Source organism: Papio anubis, chromosome 11 (assembly GCF_008728515.1).
Source record: "Papio anubis isolate 15944 chromosome 11, Panubis1.0, whole genome shotgun sequence".
Lineage (NCBI taxonomy): Eukaryota > Metazoa > Chordata > Mammalia > Primates > Cercopithecidae > Papio > Papio anubis.
The window spans coordinates 119540586-119553039 of NC_044986.1; the positions used below are offsets into that span (position 1 = coordinate 119540586).

A 12454-nucleotide genomic window follows, 5' to 3' on the forward strand; every position below is an offset into this window, starting at 1 on the left:
TAATGCCAAGGAAGATAAGGAAAAAAAGCCGTTGAAGGGCAACTGGAAATCTGTCCCCCAGTGAACAGGTAGAAAAAGCCCCACGGGCTCCCAGGAAGAACTTTCGGGAACTTTGAAAATGGATTCACATTCAGAAAATGCTGTTTTGTGACCCTTGTTTCTCACCGAGACCAAATCTGAGTTACAGGCAGTTCAAAACAAGTACAAACAGGGCTCGTGGTGTTACTAGGTTGGCTTATTTTCTGGAAATACAAGATCTTTCCAGAACTTCTTTATTAATTGATATGAGTAAAACTTTCCCCCTTTCCTGTCCATCAGACAGAAATAGTCACACCTCAGAAAATGACTAAGTGTTTTTATAGTAAACCTCAGATGAAGGCTTCAGGGAAGTGACTGGGGCAGGGGCACCTCTTGCACCACAAATGCCTTACGTGGATGTGAATGCTTTAAATATTATATCAGGTCCAGAGTTTATTACAGTCCCTGTAAGTTTCTCAGAGGTGAAAAGGCAATAATCCAATAGTCAACCAAAGGGGGACTTGGAAATGGTATTTGTGCTTAGCCTTCTACTTGTTATGTTGTTTTCCCAAACACCCCTCATCAGGTTGAGAAGCTAAATGCTAAGGCGTCACCCTGGCCTCCTTTCTCCTAAGTCAGAGACTGTCAGTCTGAGTTAGGTTCCAGGAACCTGTATTTTCCAAAAGCTTTAGACATGATTTTAGTATGTTTAAGACTTGCAGTTTGCAAAAACATTATCCTATGTTGTAAATAATTATATTGATAAGTTAACATACAGAGACAGAATGCTATGAATTAACAACTATAATATTTAGAAATGTTTTTCAGCAATGCTGTGAAAAGAATTTTGCTATATGTATAATAAAAGTTAATAACCCTTAATAACCCACTTATTGTTAGCTTGGCATGGTAGCACATACCCTGTAGTCCTAGCTACTCAGGAGACTGACCTGGGAGGACTGCTTGAGCCTGGGAGGTCGAGGTTGCAGTGAAACATGATCACGTCACTGCATTCCAGCCTGGGTGACAGAGCAAGACCCTGTCTCATAAAAATAATAATAATCTACTTATTAAACTACTGGTAAGTAGCTCTTGCTATATGTAAAAATATATGGAGTTGCGTCTCATTTTATGTAAGAATTAAATGAAAATCTTGCGTATTTTATTGGTTATTGACCCACCATTAAGAACCATAATGATAATCATTGATACTATTATAGACAATCTGAAAATAGGGCAGTCTGTAACAGATACTGTCTGTTAGCATTTCCCCGGGAAAACAAAAACTCTTCAAGCATTTACACAAAGGAAACTCATTGCAGGGAGAGGGTAACATGGGTGCGGAAGGAACTGAGAAGCCACATTGAGGCAACAGATAACCTGGGGATTTGCAACAGCAGGAAACTACTGCTGCCCTTAGGCTGGGGGCAAGAGAAGGAAGTAACGCCACCTGGGACCTGGGAGCAGCTCCATCTAATGGAAGCTGGAACCACCTCAGGTATGTCTGTCTGGTCAGAGCAGGATTCACAATGGGGTGCAGCTGCTAACAGACATACCACATAAGGCTAGGGGGGAGGAAAGCAATAGCCCACCCTCTCCCTCCCAGCCCTCCAGTCTCTCATCAATTAGCTGAACCCAATGGAAAGCCTATTGACCTGGGAGCCTGGGAAGCACATCCCTGGTGTCAGCGCTCCTGGATACAGAGCAGGGCAGGGGCAGGATGAGGAATGGATCTGTGGGCAACAGACAGGGAGAGGTCCAGCACAGAGAGTCAGAGATGCTGTGAAAGTAAGTACCTGGGTGATTAAAAGTGTAAAGGGAGGGGAAAGATGGTTAAAAACAAAGAAGGTTGACAAAGTTTAATTACAGGCCAAGAAAGAATTATTGACCATGAACTTCAAACTGGAACAACAGGCAGCGATCAGGCTTTCTGCTTCTGCTATGAATTAGACCCTCAAGCATTAAAGAATACTGAAAACAATGCAATACATTGTGTACGGGTAAAATGTATATGGTGAACCCCAAAGACCTGAGGCAGGTCTCAGTTAATTTAGAAAGTTTATTTTGCCAAAGTTGAGGATGTGCACCCCCAGCACAGCCTCAGGAGGTCCTGACGACAAGCGCCCAAGCTGGACAGAGCACAGTTTTGTTCTATACATTCGAGGAAGACATGAGACGTCAATCAACATAGGCAAGATGAACACTGATTCAGTCTGGAAAGGCAGGACAACTAGAACCAAAAGAGGAAGACTCAAGTGGGGAGGAGCTTCCAGGTCATAGGCAGATAACGGATAAATGGTTACATTCTTTTGAGTTTCAGATTAGCCTCTCCAAAGGAGGAATCAGATAGGCGTTTGTCTCAGTGAGCACAGGGGTGACTTTGAATAGAATGGGAGGCAGGTTGACCCTAAGCAGTTCCCAGCTTTACTTTTCTCTTTACCCTAGTGATTTTGGGACCCTAAGGTTCATTTTCCTTTCACAATATCAAAAGTCATACTGATGTGGTCATTATTAAGAATTGTTCTTTATTTAAAACATCTCATGACTCTCAGGTTTCAGAAATGTAAATTAGTCTAAGGTATATTATACATACTAGAGAAAAGGAAGATGGAAAAGGATATCTGATTTTCTTAGAATCACTTATAAGTAACTCAGTTGAGAGTGAAAAATTTTTCTTAAGTATAATGAAATTGTATTAATATTAATATTCTTCTCTCTGTTTTTTTGAGATGGAGTTTCACTCTTGTTGCCCAGGCTGGAGTGCAATGGCATGATCTCAGCTCACTGCAGCCCCCGCCTCCCGGGTTCAAGCAATTCTCCTGCATCAGCCACAGGAGTAGCTGGGATTACAGGCGCCCGCTGCCCTGCCTGGCTCAATTTTTTTTTTTTTTTTTTTTTGTATTTTTAGTAGAGATGGGGTTTCTCTATGTTGGTCAGGCTGCTCTCGAACTCCTGACCTCCTGACCTCAGGTGATCCACCCGCCTTGGCCTCCCAAAATACTGGGATTACGGGCATGAGCCACTGCACCCGACCTTAAAATTCTTCTTTTCTTTTGTCTGTCACAGTGAATTTAAATGGACGCTTCTGATTTATAATCAGTTTTATAAATACTGGGATTACAGGCATGAGCCACTGCACCCGACCTTAAAATTCTTCTTTTCTTTTGTCTGTCACAGTGAATTTAAATGGACGCTTCTGATTTATAATCAGTTTTATGTTCTTATTCTTTGAGGTTTTTTTAATGTCCAAAAGGCTTCTTCAAATAATTCTATATTTTATATAACTCAATTTGGAGATGAGATATATTAACTTTATTCCTAAGCTTCATTTAAATGTTTAGTCTTAGAATTTGCATTTTTATTCTAGTTTGGAAATTTACATCTATATTAGAAATGCTAGTTTCTGGATGGTCTATAGATAAGGAAAAGAATGAAAGAGAGAAGAGAAGAAAAGGGAGGGGAGGGGAGGGGAGGGAAGGGAAGGGAAGGGAAGGGAAGGGAAGGGAAGGGAAGGGGAGAAGAGAAAAGGCATCCAAGCAAGGATTTGAATCCCTTCAAAATCTATTAAGTGAAATGCAGGTAAATAATAGCTATACTAAGGGGAAAAAAACCTATAACCTATTCAAAGAAAATACTTTTACTTTAAAACGTCATTGGCTTACCTTGTTTATATCAATTTATTTTTTACCGTATAGAATACACTTTGTATCAGATAGGTAGACTATATTTGTTTTTTTCTAATCTCCCTATGTGCAATAATATCTTTGTACTATGTCATTCTACTCACAGGTTTAATTCTAAACTTCCTTTGCCACAAATATCTAAAAATAAAAATTATTTAAATGTTAGTTTCTGTCTTGCTGTGATCATGAAAAACATGATCTTATAGAGCCAACAAGCTCAGTGATCTCTAGCAGAATAAAAACAAAACACATTTGACTTTAAGCATATCGTAGGTAAACTTCTAAAAACCAGAGGCAAAGAGAAAATCTTGAAAGCAGACAGAAAAAAAAAGACACATTACATAAGGGAACAAGAATTATTTCTAACTTTTCATAAGAAGCAAGAGAGACCAAAAGATAATAGGATGTCATAATTAACATACTGGAAGAAAAAAATAGCTTTCAAACCAGGACATTATATCCAGAAATAAAGTTTTTCAAAATGAAGTTACAATAGACATTTCGGATCCAAAAAAAAAAAGATCTGAAAGAATTAGCCTACAGAAGCCTTCACTAATTGAAATACTAAACAAAATTATTCAGGATGAAGGAAGCTGACAGCAGATACAATCACAGATCTATAAGAAGGAAGTGAGGACACAAGTAATGTTAAATACATGGGTAAATATAAATAACTTTAAAGAAGACATGTGACTGTTTAAAGGAAAATGATTACACTGTATTGTGGGATTTATAACACATGTGAATGTAATGTACAGCACAAAAGGTAAATGAAACTGTATTGATGAAAGTTTCTTACATTTTACCTGAGATGATAGAACATAACTTCTAAGTACACTGTGAAAAATGAAGGATACATATTATAATCCCTAGAGCAACTATAAAATATGATGCAAAAAGTTTAGCTGAAAAAGAATAGAAAATTAAAGTGAAATGTCTAAAGTTATTCATTTAACCCTTCAAAACAGAGAAGAGGAACAAGAGATTTTTTTAAATATGGGGAAAAAATAGAACACAATAGCAAAATGATAGATCTAAATCTGATCACACTGATGACTACACTAAATATAAGAGGACTTTACATAAGAAAAAAATACATGCCTATGCCAATAGATTCAAGAAATAAAGCATTTAACAAAACTCAACACTCACTAATGATAAAAATCCTAAAGAAACTAGGAAGTAAAGGTAACTTTCCCAAGATAAAATACTCCTGTGAAAATTCTGCAGATATGATATTTGATAGTGGAGTATTGAAAACCTCCTTCCTAAAATGAAACAAAAAGTAAGGATATCAACTCCTACCACTTCTATTTAACAAGATATGGGCATTCCTAGACAATGCAATAAGGAAAGCAATAGAAATAAAACTTGGATGGCGTAGAACGGTTGTTCTTATTTGTTGACAAAATTATTTGGTGGAAAATTCTAAGGACTCTTCAAAGCAACTACTAGAACAAATAAATGAGTTTAGCAAGGTTATGGGACACAGGTCAGCAAATGAAAATTATTTATATTTACTTATGCCATCAGAAATGAACATTTAAAAACAATTCTTACATTAGTGTTAAACAATATAAAATATTTAGGAATAAATTTAACAAAACTGTGCATAAACTGTAGAGTAACATACTAAAGTGTGCAATACAGTAAAAACTACTACATAATATTGCTGAGAAAAATTAAAGAAAGCCTAAATAAAAGACAAAATATACCACGTTCATGGTTTGGAAGATTTTCTCCTGTGAAAATGTCTATTTTCCCCAAATTAATTTATAAATTTCATCCAATCCTTATCAAAATTGTAGCATTTTTGGTAGGCATTGACAGATTCTAAGATGTATATGGAAATTGAAAGGTTTTACAGTTGCTAAAACAATCTAGAAAAAGAATAGTAAAGCTAAAGAGCCTATCTACCTTACTTTAATACTTTCTATACAGCTACAACTGAAAAGTTAGCATGGTATTGGCATAAATACAGAAAACGAAATCAATGGAACAGAATAAAGAGTCCAGAAATAGACCTAAATTCATATAGTCAATTTATTTTCAACTGAGACACCAAAGTAATGGAATGGGAAAGTGTAAGTCATTAAATAAATGGAACAGTTAGATATACATACAGAATAAAACGTACCTTAAGGCATATCTCGCACTGCATGTAAAAGTAAATTTGTGGTGGATTATAGGCCTAAATGTAAAAATTAACACTATAAAACTTCCAGGAAAAGCATAGAATCTCTTCATGAACTAGCAGACAAATATTTATTAGACAGGATCCAGAAATCACTAACTATAAAAGAAAACATTGATTAGCTACACTTCATCAAAATAAAAAATTTCTCAGCAAAAAACACTGTTGAGAAAATGAAAGGGTAAACCACAGACTGAGCAGAACTATTCGCAATACCTAAATCTAAAACAGAACCAATGTCCAGAATATATAAAGAATCCCTTCAATTTAATAATAAAAAGACAACCCATTAAAAACATGGGCAAAACAACTTGAATAGGCACTTCACAAATAAATTTGTATTAATTGTCAATAAGCACAGGACAAATACCCAATGTGTTGTCATCATCAGGGAAATGCAAGTTAAAATCATGAAGCGATATCATTATAGAGCCACTAGAATTGCTAAAAGTTAAAATATTGAGCAATCAGAAGTAGCATACATTGCTGGTAGGAATGTAAAGTGGTATAACAATTTTGGAAAAAATGGAACAGTTTCTCATAATGTGTTTCCCCTACTACCCAGCAATTGCACTCCTAAGTATTTACCTAAGAGAAATGAAAATATGTGCCCACACAAAGACTTGTAAACAAGTATTTACAGCAGCTTTCTTTATAATAGCCCCAAACTGGAAATAACCGAAACACCTACTAACTGTTGAACAGATCAACTTCAGAAAGATTAAAAAACCAGTGTATTCAGTTAAACAAAGGGCTCTTTTAAGAGAGAAAAGGTATCCTTCAATCAAGCCAAAGAGCCTCTAGGGAGCATTAGGGTATCCTTCAGCCATTTCCACAGAAACCAAAGAGAGTGAACTGATTACCTTGAAAAGATTTGTGGATGTGGCTTTTATCAAATAGAATGACATCCAGTGAAATTCACCAAAGACCCACCGACTTCTTAAGAAAATTGTTCCAGCGGAAAAACTGCCAGCTTGGGCTGAAAGAGACACAGCAAGAAATGAAAAGATGCTATTGAACCCGCAAAATTCTCTGACAGGGAGCAAGCTGACAAAACTACTCAACTGCAAACAGGAGCTACCTTTCATGAAAAAGGAAAGATAATTCCTAGATCCAAGAGCCCGGGAAAATTATTCTCGTCTTGAAATCTAATGAAGAAACTTCTATTTGCTCAGATGCATTTTGGAATTGCCTTTAACAGGTGGCTTTTACCTTTCATTTCCCCATTTTTTGAACACAAAGTCTGCAGCTTTTATTCTCTGCCTATCCCACCACTGTATGTTGGGAGTAAATAATCTGTAGTTTTAGTTTCACACATCAGCAAATGAAGAGAAGTGGTGACCCAGTAGCTGTACTCAATGGATTACACCTAACAGCCTCATTGGTAATGATTTAGATTTTAGATTTGAGCTGATAAAATGCAGATGAGATTTTAGGCTTTGAACTAATGCTGCAGCAGAATGAGACTTGTGACTTTTGGAGAGGTTGATTTAGTTTGCATTTGGGATAAATAAATCATTAAGGGCCAGAGGGTGGATTGTGGTAGGTTTTAACAGCATCTGATTCCCACCCCATATGTCATCCCCCCTCCCTAGAATGTGGGTGGGAACTGTAAATATGAGAAGATACAGCCATGATTGGGTAGCAAATCAGTTGACTTTGAGTTCACCATAAGGGAGAATATCCTGGGTGGATCTGATCTACCCAGACAGGTCCTTATAGAGAAAAGAAGCAACAGTAGCCATGCTCCTGCTGGCTGGAAGGAAGGAAACAAATGGTCATCTTGTGAACTTCCTGAGGGGACCACATCATAGGGAGCTACCGGCAGCCTCCAGGAGCTAAGAGCAGTGCCTGTTAACAGCTATCAGGAAAATGGGACTTCAGCTATAAAACTGCAATGAAATTACTCTAGCCACCAGTGAGCTTGGAAGAGAACTCTGCACCTGAGATGAGGTAGCAGCCCTGGCCCACAGCTCCCTTTCAGCCTGGTGAGACGCCAAGCACAGAACCCAGCTGAGCCCTATTGACTCCTGACTCACGGACACCGTTTTAACCTACTGCATTTGTAATCATCTGTTATGCAGTATAGAAAACTGATGTTTTACTTAAAGAGGTGATCTTTGGAAAATAATTATGGATCTGTTTCCTTCCTCTTCCTCAAAATCATACAAAATGTGAAACCAAGACTGAGACAGGGATGAATGACGTCCTTCCACCAGCAGCTCCTCATTCCTAAGAATGGCGAACATCCAGAGGGGATGCATGTAGCCTTTTAGCAAATGCTAAAACTCTCATATTTGAAGAGGCTGAGTGGATGGATAGATGGACATATGATGGAGGTGCGGGCTTTGCCAGAAGTTTGCTGCCTGGGTTGATGAAGGTGCTATGCCTGCAGAGGTTTTCATAATCGTTCTCTACTTCAGACTTAGCAGTCTCTATTTCATTCTCATCAGATTTTCTCTCGAAAGTGAGATCATTTGACCATGACTGGGAGATAACAAAGGTAAAGTATTTTTTTTCTAATGTCATCCCTGTGGCAAACCCATTGTCTATGATGTATCTGGGTTGAGAATATCCTACGAGCCTACCTTCATTCTAATGCCTTGCTTCACCTGCCTGTACTGGACCACTCCCATGTACTAATGGCACTTTGATTAAGGAACGACCCCAGACACTACTGTTTTCAGTGGACCATTTGATTGAAGGCACAGAGGTTTTTGCATCCTGGGGCAATGCATCCTGTTAAGATACCAGATGGGTGAGAATTCAGAGGTTTTTGCAGCATGGAACAATGCATCCTGTTAGGATCCCAGGTGGGTGAGAGTTCTACCTCTCTTTGAGAAAGTAAGAGAAGGGTGATTGTGAAGGGAGATGGCAAAAAAAAGAAAAGCATAAGAAGTTTCCCCAAATGCATTCTCGGACATCATTTTTGGGGAAAAGGACACATGAAAATCAAGTCAAGAATCTGGACATTAACTCTTTTAATACTACCAGGCCCTTGTACCACCTGAAAGGACTTCATGAAGCCCACATCCCCACTTTGGAAATTGAAAATCAAGAGATTTCTGAATAAAAAGCCTAGAAATGTAACTGCTAAAAGCATAAGCCAGGGTAAAACAGGTCTTCCCCACTTCTCCTGACTTAAAAGAGGTATTTTTAGACAATTACTGGAAACTACTACCAGAGACCTTGATTCGAAAAACCAAGGTCTTTAGTTTCATTTTAGCTAGACATCAGAAAGTTTTGTGGGGTGTGCATGGGGGTGTGTATGTCTGTCTGTTCTTCAGTGTGTCTCTGTGTAAGTATTCTGAATAAAAAAGGAAACTGCTACTTGAGCTGAGCTAATAACATGCTCAAAATATTTTAGTGATCTGTTAATCTTTTCTCTTTCTATCATTAGTGGAGCCTCTATTTAATTGGACATTAAGATTCAATCCTCATTGTGGTGGAGCAGTCCCAGTCTGAACCTCAGCCTGCCCTGAGCTGGTTCTTGAGGGAGGTGGAAAACCTGGTGGAACTGGAGTGCTGGAATATTGCTCTCATGATTCCCGAAACGAGTGATCATCCCAGTGCCATTCCTCAATGGGTCTCTGGATGGAAAGAGATGATCTCCTCCTTTTTGGATGAGATGTTCTCAGTTTTTACCAACAAATTTGAGTTTCTGTTCAATTCTGTTTTCTTTTAAGTGAATCGGCTGCATTGGTAGCCTGGGAACTGAGCAGCCACCAGGATCTACTCTGCAAGGTCATAGACTACAGTTTGCATGGACGAGTCATGTCCAAACCCCCTGAAGCAAAGTCCTGTTAGTCCCCAGCAAATGTATTCATTCAGCACAGTCCCAAAACTTTGTCTGTCTCAGCTAAGTTCTATACATGAACCATACTTTCTGACCTTGTTACACTCAGTTTTTTCAGAAGAGAGGAAAGACGCAACATGAATATTTCCTTAAACCTCATTATAACTCCCCCCTGACTTTCTATGACTTAAAATTGCTCAGTAATTCCTGAATGCGAGTTCCCCTCCTTTTCTAAATTAAACAGACTTTCCAGTTGCGTATTAAAATGTGGGTCACTTCAGGGCAAGCGAGAAAGTCAGGGGGGAGTTATAATGAGGTTTAAAGAATATTCCATGTTGCATCTTCCTCTACTTCTCTGAAAGAGCTGAAATTTTATGTTCAGAATCAAGAAAATACTATGGACCTGTCTTCAATATCATGACTGCGCCAATTGCAACTTTATCCTCATTTTAGCCTCCTCTCCCCATACAGAAGATTGACTGAGATCATAGGCATAATCCATTCCAGAGAAACCTCTACCTCCTTAGAGCCCCCCCACCCAGCTCACCCAATCAAAGCCTAAATCCTATCATTGGTTTTTGTCAACACCTCTTACAGGGCCACCCCATTTTCCTCCATGGTGTGTGTTCTCTCTCACTGCAATAAGTAATAAAACCAACTTGTTTAACTACAGGGGTGTTTCGGTGACCTTTGACTGAGGGTCAGTGATGGAGTAAATGAATTTCTTAATTGATGCTAGCATTTCAAAACACATCTGCCTTGGGATTCCTTAGGTGTCTTAGACATCACAACTCCCCAAAGCCTTTTGAAGGAAAAGAGTTTTACCTCTTTGTTTCTCTAGCAAAATAGATGGATTCTTCCAACTCCAGGAAAATCTCAGGAGATTCATCTCAGTGGGATTTAGTCATCTGAAAGTAAACCCATAAGCCAGGCATAAGGGATGGGAAAGACTTTTGAGTAATTTTTAAATTATAAAATGAGCTACATTATACGTTGGTGTAGGTATTTATTCACAACCACAGAGTTATCACTTATAAAAACAATTTCAAATTACGTCTCTAATCCATAGCCAGCTACTTTTTCAAAGTATTGGTACATGGAAGATTTCAGCAGTTCTTCTAAGTACAAAGTAATGAGACAGAGTAGCCCACCTGTTACTCAGCTCCCGCCCGACTAATGTATTTTTCTATACATGTCTGCTGACCACCAGACCTTACAGCACCCCCTGATCAGACCTTGCAGACTGAGTGAAGAAACTAACATCAGGAGCACCCCACTATAAATCTTACTCAAGGGAGCTAACCCTGTCATCTGCATGTGCACAAGACCACGAGAATGACCAATCCTAACCCTTGCCTCCTTGTAATACTAAAATCCCTGCCCAGTGAAGGGCTTATCTGCCATGTGATACATGAAAAAGTATGTCTTTACACTGCCCTTGCATGGCTGAAATTCCTTCCAAATCATGTTTACATACCTTTTATTTAACATTGACCCCTTTTCTTTCCCAAATAAAAGATCCCAAGCAGCTCTTCCCAGGGAGCCAGCCAGGGAATCCTTCCTCCTGTGCTGTCTTCCTTGTGCTCAAGCTTAAGCCCTCAATAAAGCCTTGTCTGGGAAACTTGCTTGGTTTCCTGTCAATTTCTATTGCGTGGGAGCCTACGAACCTGTGGTCCGTAACAATAACAGGTCTTACTTTAACTTTGTGTTCTACAAACACAAATCGCAATGAAGAGGGCTGGGAAGCAGAAGGGACTTGGAAGTCATTCTTAAAGAACATGGTGCCAATGCTGGACGCTAGTTAAAGTTGATGAGAACAGATTTTATTCACTCTATGGCAAAGGCAAGTGTCCAGCATGAACTGAGCTCATCTTTTTCTGCGCACCAGTGACTGGGTGTTTCAAGGAAAGAATGAGAAAGTAGGGGTAGGGATGGAACAGAGGTTCAGTAGAGTCAGAGAAGTAGAAACTTAAAACAGTGGGAAGGGGGTGGTTGGTTTATGTGATTAGTCCATCCGTGTTTGTTAACTGGCGATTATCCACTTAGGCTTCTGTCTTCCCATGGAGACTAGAAGGCAGGTGCCCTATCTTCAGGGGTTGGCAGGAATGAAAAGTAAATCCTTCTGGCAGCCTTGAGTTTTCCCAGGCAGGAGCTTAAGGAGCCTGGAGTCCTCATCCCAGGAGTGCATCTTTGAGCTGTTAAGAACTGTGCTGTGACAGTGCTGACTCCTTGTTTGAGAAAAACTTGCTTGAATACAGTTATTGCCTCACTTGAGTTTGTACGTTATTTACTAAAAACACCTTCAGGAAAACAAGATCTTCAACAGAGATAAAAGAAAATTTGCCAACCAGCAGATCTAGGAATGGGCTGATGTGCCTGATAAGAATAGGGTGACGGCATCTGCAGAAGGTCACAAAACACTGATGAAGAAAGCAATGATTAACTGGCTGCCTGTGATTATGCACATTTCATAGAAATGTTTTGGTCATTATTTCCCCTAATTTCCCTTAACCCCCCCACCCCGGATCAAGTTCCAGAGGCAAAACTCAGAGAGGTGGTCTCTGAGTGCTAGTTCACTCCCTCCTCCGGGTTGCTGGCTTCTTAAATGAAGCCAACTTTCTTTTCACCGAAGCGCTCTTGAGTTTTTGGCTTTCAAGCAATGAGTAGCCCAGATCTGAGTTCAGTTACAATGATAGTGTTTGTTTGTGTCTCTTAGTGTGGGAAGGAGTAGAAAAAATTGTTTGTGCTGCGAGTCAGCCATCC

The 12454-nt window shown here is 39.2% G+C and overlaps 1 long non-coding RNA gene across 1 annotated transcript; it reads right to left on the reverse strand.

The window, feature by feature from the left end:
- Positions 1–5674: 5674 nt before the first annotated feature.
- LOC116269505 lies at positions 5675–11671 on the reverse strand. Its single transcript, XR_004177107.1, has 3 exons — positions 11169–11671; positions 10517–10599; positions 5675–6874 (listed from the first exon to the last, which is right to left on the reverse strand). It is a non-coding gene; the product is annotated as an uncharacterized LOC116269505 (long non-coding RNA).
- Between the last annotated feature and the right edge of the window lie 783 nt (positions 11672–12454).